The following is a 12750-nucleotide window of genomic DNA, read 5'->3' as shown; positions in this document are numbered from 1 at the left end:
CTGTGCTACGCGTCTGTTGTGCGTCTGCGTGGCGTGTGCGTTCGCGTGCGGTCTCTGTTTATTACACACGGTTATGGACATGCCTTACGAAGTTTTGTAAAAAAAGCACGTGCTGTCAACAGCCAACATCAATTTTGTTGCATGTTGTATGCTGTCATGTCATGTTATGTTGCTATGTTGTATGTTGTAGTGTATTATGTCGTATGTTGTGCGCTTGGTAAACCGTGTTGAGTCACGCAGGCGGTTCGCTGCCCTACCCCGGCTACCCTGAACACGGCGAAGAGAGTCTGCGAGCACGAATTCCGTTACCATGACTACGTGACGTCTCCACCGTGATCACAGGGTACCGCCGGAGCTGTATGGTAAAGCTACGTCATGTGCACGCAGACAAGACTGTGAGCAGAACCCGTTGCCCGTGTGTGCTACGTACCCCCCCCCCCCCACACACAACACACACACCACATGTACGATGAACCTTACCATTACAAAGTGTCCCCCTGTGCAGCACAAAGTGACAAGTTAGGTTTTGCGTAAGTGAGTTCACTGGAATTCGTGGAAAACGCTGGGTTGGTAAAAAGTTGCCGTTTCGAATGCTCACTTCGTTTCGTAAACTTCGCCCCCATTCACGCATCGATTTTAGCCCTGATTAACGCAGTTTAATATGCGATGCTAGGGATTGGGGAATACATATCTAACTTAATTTTGATAGGTAACCATATCCGCATTTAACTTATGCCCCCAAGGCATGTATGATTATAGCCAACAACTGTTATAATTAACGCTTGCCACGTTATTTGGCTATTAAGTGTAATGTCGGTAAGCCACCTCAACATGGACTCTCCTGCCACGATGCCGTAAGAGGTAAAGTGTGGAGGTTACGATACTTTTGTTCTCTAACCCACTCATTGTGCTTCTCTGCTTTGTCATCCCTGGCCTTGTACGCGTCGGAAGCGATGAGTGTATTGATCTTGGTGAGTCAATGCGGGGTATGTATATGACGGGGAGGTGCTGTTGTGATTCCTCCTTGCTTCAGCGTTATTGCTATTGTCGGTTGTTCTGAGTGAAGCATGAAGATCGAGCATCGCATAAATACATAAACAAATTCAATGTAGTGACGGGCGTTCTTTTTTTCCCGCGTCGACAAACAACGATTACAACAACAACAACAACAACAAACGACGACGACGACAACAACAACAACAACAACAACAACGACGCACGACGACAACAACACACAACAAACAACAACAATACGACGGACGACGACGACGACGCAAACAACAACAAAAAACGAACAACCAACACAACCGGCAACAACAAATTAGCAACTGACACCAGGCAGAATCGTGCGACTGACAAAACACAGAAATCTACAAAAAAGAAACATTCGCTACATTTATTAACTTGGCCGTCATCTGAAGAAGCATCGTTACTACGGAAGTTCCAAAGCCCTCTTACATATCTGCAAAGCTCTACATATCCCGCCTGATCGCAGGTAAGTATTCTCTACTACGATCCCGCACCACACGACGCAGCACGCTGACATAACACATCCACAAGAGCCCTACAGAAAATCATCCGCTGTTCCATCGTACTGTTGCCTACCAATAAATGCTCAAGCAGGCATGGATTCCCGAGCGCGCAAACCCACACACAAAAGCTGTTGCATATTATTGTTAAACCAGTTTTTCTCATTTTTAAAGATGCGCACGCCAGATGTTGCGTTTGTCTGTTGAAACCATCGAGCACTCACAGCAAGAAACAAGAAGAAGTTACCCATTTCCACGCGACGTCGCCTTCGTTTTTAAGTCTACGTGAAATCAATCAGCCAAGCGATGCCTTCCCTGACACGGATTTGCTTAGACGAACTTTTTTCTTTCGTTCGACTTACAAGAGGCTTCGCTGATCGCTAGGCGACTATTGCGGTCTTGTACCGCGTGGGGAAGGATGAGTGTATTTGAGTTGCTCCCGTGGAGTCAATGCGGTATGTATATGAGGGGAGGTGCTGTTGATGATTCCTGCTTCAGCGTTATTTGCTATTGTCGTTGTTCTGAGTGAAGCATAAATGATTGAGCATCGCCTAATTACAGAACAAATCAAATGGTAAGCGACGGCGTCGACAACAAACGACGACATGTTCGATTACTCACCGTACAACAATAACGACGACAACAACAACAACAACAAACAACAACAAACAACAACGGCCAACAACAACAACAACAACAACGACGACGACGACAACAACAAACAACAACAATAACAACACAACAACAACAACGCGCCAACAACAATAGCAACTACACCAGCCGAGGAATCGTCGACCTTGAGAACAGAAATCTACAAAAAGAAACATCGCCTAATATTCATTAACCTGGCTCGTATTGAAGAAGCATCGCTTACTACGGACAGTTCCAAAAGCTCTTAATATCTGCAAAGCTCTACATATCCCGCCTGATCGCAGTAAGTATCTCTAATACGCATGGCACCACACGACGCCAAGCACGCGACATAAACACATCCACAAGAGCTACAGGGAAATATCCGCTTTTCCATCGTACTGCTTGCTACAATATATGTCACTTGGGCCATGGATTCCCGAGCGCGCCAAACCACACACAAAAGCTGTTGATAAACTTAACCATGGTTTCTCATGTTGGTATGTCTTAAGATACCACGCCAGATGTTGCGTTCGTCTGTTGAACGTCGAGCCACTCAGAAAAGCAAACAGAAGAAGTACCACACAGCCGCGACGTCGCCTGCGTAGAACGTGAAATTCAATCAGATAGCGGGTGTTGCTATCCCCCGGGCGTGGAGCGGAGGTCACGTGATACGTTGACGATGACGTTCAAACGTTAAACCTAACGCGGTAACACTCATCTCAACACGCCAACACTAACACTTCACACTAAATGATATATGTGTCGCCGCGCTTTTCATATATTTAGGCATTTCGCTGTCCACAAAATTAATCTATTGGTGTGGTGGACAGATATCCATGAGGGGCAAAAACCGCTAACCCTAAACCCTAATCCTAACCTTAACCCTAACCCTAACCCCTAATCCTACGCCTAACCCTAACCTAATCCCTTAACCCTACCCTAAACCCTGACCCTAACCCTAATCCTAACACTATCCCAACACTAGTGCTGCCACGTACGTTGCGGTCACCTCCCTCCACGCCCGGGGGATAGCATTACCCTCAGCCAGCGATGCTTCCCTGACACGATGCTAGACGAACTTTTTCTTTGTTCGATTTTGAACAAAAGGCTTTCTACGCTAGGCGACTATTGGGTCTTGTTCGCGTGGGAAGGATGAGTGTATTGAGTTGGTGAGTCAATGCGGTATGTATATGAGGGGAGGTTGCTGTGTGATTCTGGCTGCTGCTATATAAACTGTCAGGAAGTGTTTCGGCAGCAGTCTACCGATGTATGTTTACCGCTATCTATGCAATTGTAGCGGTGGCGCCGGGCCCTCAGGCTTCCAGTACGGTGGGGGGGGGGGTAGCTCCCTGGGAACCGGGATATTGGTAAATGTTTAGTGTTTGTGATTGTCTAATTGTTCTGTCCTTTTGTCCTGTTTTGTCTTGGGTTTGCTTACCGATTGTTAAGATATCAACAAAGAGGGCCACCATGTTGGGTGCAGTAGTCCCCCCTCTAGCGGCAGACAGGGGCGGATTAAGGCTCAGTGGTGCCCTAAGCACTGACCAATCTTGGTGCCCCTCTCCTTTCCACACTGACCCAGTCCATTTTAGTTGTTGACCTGCCTGACCAAATATACAATGCAGGTTGCAGCAGTACAAAAATGTATGTAGAATTTCAAGGAGGGTGGTGATAAACAGACGGGGGCATGGGGGTCCTCCCCCAGAACTTTTTTAAAATGTAGATCACAGGAGATGGTATTTGAGGCAATTTTGAGCGTACATGCATTTACACCTTCATTCTGACTACGAGTCAATCTATTTTTTTTTTTTTACACGTTTCAGTTGTGAGAAAGACCTCTCTGTTGTGCAGTTGGTGACCATTAATGTTAAAAATATTCTTAAGACAATTTCAACATTTGGAAAGGCACTCTCTAGTTTGTCTTCTGTAATTGTGTTGTAAAGTTCGTTGTGAGTGAAAGATGTTTTCTTGGTTGTTTTAAACTTATGAAGAACATATGAATGGAACTGCTGAAGCTCTGTAGACAAAGAGTTGTTCATGTCATCTGGATAAGCATCAATGAGTGTCTGACAAGTCTTTGAGTACCTTTCACTTTCTGATAATTGGAAATTAGCACCTTGTTTGGTGGCATTAGGGGCCCCTTGTATTGTATTGTATTGTTGGGGGCCCCTTGTGGTACACCTGGGAAGTACAAATCTTTATTCGTTTTCTTTTTCTTTTCACCCTTTTCCCAACTTTGTGGTGCCTCTTTGGCCCTGGTGCCCTAAGCACGTGCTTAGTCTGCTTAATGGTTAATCCGGCACTGGCGGCAGAGCACGGCGAAACAGTTGGCCCGCAGGTTATAGGCGGGAAATCGTCGTGGGGTTCTTGGCAGTTGGCGGGAGGCGAACGAGAGACAGGTTGTGATAGAGAGAGAGAGAGAGAGAAAAAAAACTAGAGAGTATAGAGAGAGAGAGACCAATAAAACAAGAATATGTGGAATATTTTGAAGAGGCTCTTAGAGAAAAACCCATAAAAAATGAGGAAGACCGTAAATTTATGATCAGTAGAAAAACATTTCAAAGAATAAGAACTATAAAACCAAGAATTAACGAAGAGGATATAACGCGACAACGATCAACGCAAGAACAATCAGTGATCTTAAGAGTAATAAGCAAGGAGATAAAAGGGATGGTTTACGAATTATGATTATGGAGGAAATGATATGAGTAAAGTCGATAAAATCAATAGTAAACTCACTACTCATGTGAAATCAATACCAAAGCATGGCATAAATGATAATTAAAAAGTCTATAAAGGGAAGGGTGCTATAAGCGCTTAAAAATACGGAGAGGAATCTCTTACAAATATTATAAGTAAAATGAGTTTGAGACTAATCTGGCAACGTAAAACAGAAAAATTATGGACACTTGACAACCAAAGTGGGGGAAGGGGATTTTAGCACACAGACATTTATTTGTCCTAAGGGCATTATTGGATAAAAAGCAGGGAACAAAAGAAAAACATCACATTATAAGCAATATAAGAAAAATATTGGGATGATCCAAAACTTTTTTTGATAGTGCATGGTTAAAAGAACGCAATGGTAGAATTATGTATAGAGGATGAAGGGACCAATGCTGGATTAATTATTTTAAATGACGAAAAGCAATAATCAAACTTGAACACCAGTAAGTAAAAATGGATAATTTCATAACAAATAGAAATAGTGTAAGCAAGGAACTATTTAGGAACAGTACTATGCTGCATGATTTAGACTGTTTAAATTATTCTAACTAATGTAAAATACATGTATAGTGGACACAATAGAAATCGGACCTTTACTATATATGAATGATATTCTATGGAATAGGAGATATAAAAAATTACAAAAATCGCTCACTCATGTCAAAGATTAGCACAATCAAAAGATTAGAATTTAATTAAACAAAAGCAAACACAATGGTCATGAAATTGCTCAAATAAAGAAAGGATAGAGAAGATATATTATAGGTAATCAGGTAATCAAAAATCACTCATATATCATATCTAGGCGATCTATTTAATGACAAATGGGGGGTTTAAGGACATGATAAAGACAGATTTCTATTGTGTACTCACTTATACATGTATTTCACATTATTTAGATGAGATGTAACATGTACGTGTGACTGTAAGAACTGATATACATATGTAGGAAGTGAATAAGCAAGGAATGCACGTTTTATTGGTTTCTTTATATTATAATTAGCTCCTGACTTTGCATTGAAGAAATAGTGTGTCTGGCGTCATCTTATAATATCGATTGCATTCTTTTTCTGTGTCGACTAGGTTCTGGCCGCGGCCGCAAAACTGTCTTAGGCCTACGTCGGTACATAAATATTTTACATGCGTATGTGAGCTGTAGATTTGAGATGTGGTATGTGAACTCAGACTGTAGACTGAGATTGTACGTACGTGACTAACTGGATGTACAGTACGTGTGCTGTAGAGCTGATATACTATGTGTGGAAGGTGATAACAAGGAATGCACGTTTATTGTTTTAATATAATTAGCTGCTGACTTTGCTGAAGAAATAGTGTGTCTGGGTCATCTTATAATTCGAGCACTTCTTTGTTCTTGTGTCGCGACATTAGGTTTCTGCACGCGCAACCAAAACTGTTTTAGGGCTACGTACGGTACATAATATCTTTACATAATTATAATATAAAGTCATTAACGACTACGAGGTTTGTCAGAACCTACCACAGTGGAGACAAAGCTATTCGCATGATGAAAACGAGGCTCAACAAACTAACCGCATGGAATTTCGCTTCACATCACATACCGCCTACTGGCATCCTCGCATACCCGCCTCATTTTTAAAACCAGGAGGCAATAATCATGGCTATTAGCAACCTATATATCTAAGAATTGGCAACGGCAACGGCAGACTATACATTCGGAACCACACTATATTCTAGAGCGTAATCTTAATGTCCTGCACACGAGTCCTATCCGCGTGTTAAACTTGCCCATCCGGCGACGCAAACTTTCCTTCACACTACAGCGGATTCATTTCCAATCAGACTTGCGTACTCTATGACTATAAACAAGTCCCAGCAAAACTTTTGGACAAACTCAGACTCTATAACCTCCAGTCCTGTGTTTCCGCACGGCAGCTTATATGTTGCCGTTTCACGGGCAGCGGTTGCTCCCAACATCTCATAAAGTGGACGAACATTCATCAGATTAGGCTTTCACAAACAGGATAGCTCCACCGCAAAATGGCATTACACGGAAATCTTTGTAAACGACTAAGGTAGCACCCACCCCATACCGACCCAACTTATAATATCAATCTACACTACTGGTATCCTGTTTAAAATTTTGCTGTTTCATCGAGTAACATGAAAGGATGTCTTTACTTTCAGCCTAGCATGTTAAAGATTTTGCTGATTTTATGGAGTAGAACTGAAGAGAATGCTTCCATGTACGCGAAAATTAAAAAGGGTAAAAATTTAGATCCTTTAGAAATTGTTACCCAGAACGCAAAAAAAGAGGCGCAAATATTTACCGGTTTATCAATATCCAACAGTCGCACTTTGGCCAAACTTGCAACCCGTGCGGAGACGGGGTATTTGCTTAGGTCTACGTAATAAATAAAAGCCATAGTAAAACACGCATGGAAGCATTAAAGGATAGAGTTGTGGAATTTTACCAATAACGTGATAAAATAGCATACCAAAATCTATTGGCTACTTCAATATATTAATTAAGTTGGAAACAATAGATTAATGAGAAAGTTTTTATACAGCAGACCAAAAAGGAAGGAATAAACTGGGGAAATGAATCCAAAAATTCCTAGATGAGATACCGACTACGAAATAACATTTAACAGCCATAGGATTACAAGCAAAAAGCTGGAAAACGCATCTAATACTAACAACGAGTAATTAAAACAGAGACAAATTGAAAACTAGAGGCAAAACAAAAATGAACTGATAAATCATTGAAACATACGGGATTTAAGGAATATATGATAGTATTATACTTTAACGATTCGTGTTTGCTACTTAAATGGGACAAACTTGGCCTGATTGACCTATAAGGCTATCTCTCTACCAAATAATCTTTAGCGAATGATAAGTGTAATAGATTTTCGCAACAACCAATTTATCGTAATTGGCCGCAAATATTCCACTAGTAGGCGCAATTGCTGCATGACGATATCATATACTGTTATAACCGATATCTATAGTCGACGTGTTAGCTGGTTTTAACCACAGAGTAAACCATTAGTATTAGCATTAGACCATTGGCATTATATATATATATATATTATATATATATATATGATAATTTTTTATAATATTAATATATTATTATATCATTTATTATTTATTTATTTGATTGGTTTTAAACCTCAGGCGATAATTTTAGGCTAACTACTTGGACCGAAGCATGATTTCGTTCTGACCAGGCTTGGGATAAGGTTCAGTTACGTGTGAGCAGCCATCGCAACTGTGCTATTATATAACGTTTGTTCTATAATAGCCCCCACCGAACTCGCTGTGGAATGCGGGACCCCTTATTTATAGATAGCTTTCGCTTAGAAATCATTTCACCATAAATTTATTATACATCACGTGAGCATAATTTTTATACCGTTTATTTATATGAAATAATATTAAACGCGCCATGGGCATAATAAGTAATATATAAATGTTAAAAGTTTCACGTGCAAAATATGATCTATCTTGAGACAAGACTGTATGGTGGGCGTAAAAATAAATAACAAGAGATATTCAGTAAACCCGTGAAAAATAGTTTTACGGAGTCCTCGACACAAATATATCTGACTAAATCTCATTTTTGCAGCATGGCATATTCTCTAGCTTATACGCGAATATCAATTATATGAGCAATTGATCAGCTATTGCATAACAAAAAATTATTCTTAATGTTGCTTTCCGTACGGCTAAATAGACTATTTTGTTCATATTCCACAGCCTAATGAAACCCAAATCATTACATTCGCTATTATATTGGCTGAAAATGATCACCTTTAGATAAATCGAAAAGCATGTAAAACGCTTAGACGAAATAAGTCTCCCTGCTTGCGATAGAGGTTTAATGTTGCCATTTTTCTTGGACAAGATTACGTGTTATGGACGGCCGCAGGATCCATGTACTTTAGACGGAGACATGTAGCAGGTGAGTCTTACAGTCAATGCACGTCAGATATAGTCCTTGGCTACCCGTATCTGCTACAGCGCTCTTCCATCACGCGCATGTGAGAGACATGTCGTGAGCGGCGCCCTCTATTGAACGAGTAAGTTAATTAAGAGTTAAGATCGTTGCGGGGCTAATGATGCAATCGCAATACTTATCTCCTTCGTTCCGTTGGATGTAGGTACCGATCGGCGAGGTGGGGGTGTCTTGTGTCTGCACTATCGAAGCACTCTAAAATAAGCTTCACTCACCCGGGGAACTTTAGTAACGCTTTCAGCAGAATATCTTCATCCGACTTATCAACAAAATATCATATAATAAGAATAATATTATTCAATATAATAACAATAATAATAGTAGTATATTATAAAATAATAATATTATAACAAACAATAATAATAATAATAATAATAATAAAATAATGACGCAAACGTGAAAAAAAAAACTGGTAACGCCTTTTCTTTCCGGCGTATTTCAAATGACCCTAATCCTACGACATCGATCTCAGTTCATGTTGGGGTCCAGGCCTGCTCATTGAGCCGCTGCGCTGAACGCTAGAGGTAGCACCAACGTCAGAGGCTTACTTCGCCACCGGGATGTGGACGACTATTCACTGCTGAGTACATGAGCTAGGAGGCCAGTGCAACACAAGAAGCTCGTGTTGTTTCTTGTTGTTCTGTTTTCGTTGTTCTGTGGTGTTCTGTGTCGACCCGTAGCGGCCAGCCTATGCAGGCGTATGCAATGGCAGGGCATGACTTGTTTTTTTTTCGTTTTTTTTATGTGAGGCGGTGCATCCGTTCGCCGCACTGATTCTATATCCTCAGCGCACCATCGCAGTTTTATTTCGAGCAGGCTTCAGTAAGTTTCATAACGGTGGGTGCGGCGGTTGCGGCGGCGGTGCGTAGGCGCTTTACGTGTGTAATGTGAGCGTGCTGTATCCGCGCGTTCGTGGGTGCGAAGCGTTTCGTATACACTGACGTTTAGCCACGAGTTTTATGGTTCCTATTGAGCGGCCAGAAGGTGCGACAGGGTACTGCGCACGTGAAACTCCTCTGGATAGAGTTATATATACATTTTTAGGGGCGGTTATATAGTACCCGGAAAGTTCGCCGCGGCAACACTACGCAATTCAAAGCGGGTGAGCTAGTATAAGGTAACTTCAAGTTTTATGTAGTATGGTAAAGTCATAGCGGGTGGAGGGACATCTAGTGATTAATCCACTATTGGACTGTATAACGTAGAATACGTACTAATGTCTATGCAATAAAATTTGGAGTAAAAAAGAAGCAAGGCATATTATATATATATAATATATATATATTCATATATATATTACCTAGAACCTATACGTGCGCACTCCTTTCGCATAACACATCTCCTGTCTAATGGAGCCGGGGCTTTTCACCCTTAGAACTCCATTGCGATAGAGTACATGCGTACACTTGGTGCCCTATCGGTTGTTACGTTGCCTGACGTATATGTTGCATTCGCCCAGTGGCAGCTTTCTATCGTTGTAGCCGTAAGAACGTGATGCGGCCTGTTTCGTAGCACACTAGACGCACGCCGTAACGACGCTAGACGTGAGCTGTAACTGGACCGAAGTGGTGAGACGAATAGGTATTGACATCTTTCCACAGTTCAAGGTGTCGGTACATAAACAATACTAAATAGCAAATGTATGTTTCAGACAAAAATGCTTCTAATCTTAGTATTTTGGAACTTGGCATTTAAAATTTATATTTTCATCTCTTAGTATCCGTAACAGCTGTGTGAAAAGGTCTGGTTTCTGATTTATTAGTGAGCCTTGCATAATAGCATTGATTTAATGTTTTATTAGCATATTAATTTTCAGCAATAGTGTGAATATATACGGCTGCGCATGTTCCGTGGCCGTTTCATAACGATTTGTGTTAAAGGCATAATTCGACATCGATTATGCAAAGTTGACGAAATGGCTAGCGTAAGGCACCTTGTGTAGTTAATAGTACTTCGCTAAGCCAAGCGTATTAGTTTGTCCAATATCACTGCTAAATTATTAAGAAATGTCTAATTTTGAAATCCGTAATTTGGTAATCGGCGACAACGGCTAAATTTTATATGCCAACAAAATAAACATGCGAGTTCGTTGTGACGTCACATGTTGCTTAAGATGTTGAGCTCGAAATTGTTTGTCGGGTAAATTGTTTGCCTAGGTGTTATTATTTGCCTAGTTGCAACATATTATATGTTGCTTGTAATCTCAAGTACTTCGTATATTCATTTATTCCGAATCCGACAATGAGTAAAAGCCATAAAGTACGGAATGCGCAATCAGATACAAGATCGAACTCAAGTGACGGCCGCGAGCATACGTGCGAAATGTCCGGTGCACTAATATCTGTATGAACCGCTCGCCGTTCGGCGGTTACGGCGGCATGGCGGTTTGTAACTGTGAACAACCAATTTCTTGGACTGCGGATTTCAATTGGACATTTTTAGTAACCAGCAGTGATATTGGACAAACTAATAGCGCGTTTGGCTATAAGGTAATGTACTTATTAAACACAGGTTCGCAGTTAGCTGTAGCATTCGTTAAATTGATAATCAATGGTATGAATTATGCCTTTAAAGAAAGTAAAGGTGTTAAAGAACTCTTTTCATTTTTTCGATTGTGACTGTGATTTTGTTTGTAGTGAACCCTACGTAATTTCTTCATTTACTATTGCTAGATGCATACGAGAAAGGGGAATATCTCTCTGTCAAAGTTCACATGCGTTCAGTAAGTAATGACACTTGTAATAGTATACAGCGACAGACTTTATGGGCGTATATGTGCGTGCGCGTGTGTGTGCGCGGCATCGCGTGTGTGCGTGTATGTGCGTGTGCGCGCGCGTAGTGTCTGTGTGGCGTGTTTCGTGGCGTGTGCGTGTGTTCGTCGCGTGTCGTCTGTGGCGTATTTGCGGGTTTGTATATTATATTTACTGTAGCTGATGTATGATAACTGGGGTTATTGTATGCGTGAATTCGTAAGAGCTGTATACTAATGAAGAATCTTAATACAATCAGAATAAATAGAGAAAAGCTATAACTTCAACATTATTATTTGGTCCAACAGGGACGAATCTCTATTGCTTTTTAATATACCATCTTAATTTACCATTCATAATTGTTTTTTTTATCGTATAATAAACTTCATTAAAGTTGGATTATTCAGACTACACACAGTATTCTTCTCAATTTTCTCATCGTGAAACTGGTTGCTATATGTAACAGTCTGCTAATTTTTCGTAATTTTCAACGACAAGCAAGGAGCTAAAGCCAAGTTGTTGTCTTACTCAATCCGCTTCAACTTAGTATACGAGTAAACTGTTGTATTAAAATCGATATGTAAAACTTTATATAAATACCAGCACGATAAACGCAGGGATCACTGAAAGATAAGTGCAAATTAAAAGAGGGAAAAAACTAGTAAAACGGCCGTCGTATCTTGGCCGGCGTTCTAACAAGTGGGGCTGCTCGTTACCGGAAGCAGGAAGAACTTAGATGGACTAGGAACACAACTCCTAAGGGGTGAAAGGCTGGCAGCGTCGGTTCATCGACATCTTGGGCATGCCGCACTATGCCCGAGATCCTCATAGATGGCGCGACGGTCTCAATCGCCGGACAGTACGAATGGCAGTCGAGCACAATGTAAGGATAATACTGCTTAGTCAGCCGTAGCAGTGACGTTTATCGCCGCATTATTGCTTTATATCTCTAACGTACACATTCGAATTGTAATACCATTCAATTATATAGTTATTAAATTATTCGAATTAAATAAAATAAAATTCTATTATATTTTTATTATATTATATTATGGCAATTTTGATTATGAGAAGAGGAGTATAGATTTGCTACTGCACGTTGTCTGTT

The sequence above is a fragment of the Priapulus caudatus genome, unplaced genomic scaffold (genome assembly GCF_000485595.1).
Source record: "Priapulus caudatus unplaced genomic scaffold, Priapulus_caudatus-5.0.1 Scaffold2561, whole genome shotgun sequence".
In the NCBI taxonomy this organism is placed as follows: Eukaryota; Metazoa; Priapulida; class Priapulimorpha; order Priapulimorphida; family Priapulidae; genus Priapulus; species Priapulus caudatus.
This window is presented reverse-complemented; position numbering follows the sequence as displayed.